Source organism: Charadrius vociferus, unplaced genomic scaffold, assembly GCF_000708025.1.
Source record: "Charadrius vociferus isolate BGI_N301 unplaced genomic scaffold, ASM70802v2 scaffold398, whole genome shotgun sequence".
NCBI lineage: Eukaryota > Metazoa > Chordata > Aves > Charadriiformes > Charadriidae > Charadrius > Charadrius vociferus.
This window is the reverse complement of record NW_009649571.1, coordinates 427,409-428,605: the sequence shown is the minus strand read 5'-3', so window position 1 is coordinate 428,605 and position 1,197 is coordinate 427,409.

Genomic DNA, 1,197 nt, shown 5'->3' with positions numbered 1-1,197 from the left:
CTGATAACCAACGGCATCCCGGGCTGCATCCCCAGCAGCATGGCCAGCAGGACGAGGAGATTCTGCGCCTTTGCTCCACTCTGGGGAGAGCCCCCTGCAGTGCTGCCTCCAGCTCAGGGGGTCCCAATATAAAGACATGAACCTGTTGGAGCGGGGCCAAAGGAGGCCACGAAGATGGTCCGAGCGCTGGAGCCCCTCTACTGTGAGGAGGGGCTGAAGAGAGTTGGGGTTGTTCAGCATGGAGAAGAGAAGGCTCCGAGGAGACCTTAGAGCCCCTTCCAGCCCCTAAAGGGGCTACAGGAAAGCTGGAGAGGGACCCTCTCAGGGAGGGGAGCGATGGTATGAGGGGGAATGGTTTTAAACTGAAAGAGGGCAGATTTAGAATAGATATCAATAAGAAATTTTTCACACTCATGGAGGTGAGCCCCTGGCGCAAGTTGCCCAGAGGAGCTGTGGCTGCCCCATCCCTGGAGGTGTTCAAGGCCAGGTTGGACGGGGCTTGGAGCAACCTGGGCTGGTGGGAGGTGTCCCTGCCCGGGGCAGGGGGGTGGAACTGGAAGATCTTTAAAGTCCATTCCAACCTAAACCATTCTGTGATTCTACGAAAGCTCTGTGTCTGAAAGCCAGCAGCATCCCTGCCCTTTCAGCTGGGAGACAATAAAATCCCTCAACTCTCTGTCTGAATCACTGAAAAAATTCTGCAGTAAAGATGGGAAAACCCAAACCGCTTGCGCTCATCATTTCTGAAATGAGGGGGGACGGGAGTTAACCCTCGGTGGTGTTTTTGCAGGTCCTCATAGCGAGACACAGGAGGAGCGGCTGGGTGATGTGGGCGTTGCTCAGAAATGGGGCGCAGGGAGAGCAGGGGAGGGGGGGTTCCCCTCCGCCCACTCAGTGGTGTCTCTCACTGCCACGCGCCCGGCTCTGACTGCCAGTGCGACGGGAGAGAGCGGCTTTGGGACGTGGAGGTGGAAGGTTGATGAGGTGCATTACTCTGCCTTCCAAGACTCGCTCTGCTGGCCATGCCGTGGCAACCGGGCTGTTGTCACACAGCGGGTTTGTTTGGAGCAGCCCCCGGGTGGTTGATGGTTTCTTCCTCTTTGGGCAGAGCACGTCCTCTTCCAGCAGGGCCACCAGGGTCACCAAGTTACACCAACCAGCCAAGAACTTTAGCAACACAGAGCTTTTCACACTCTC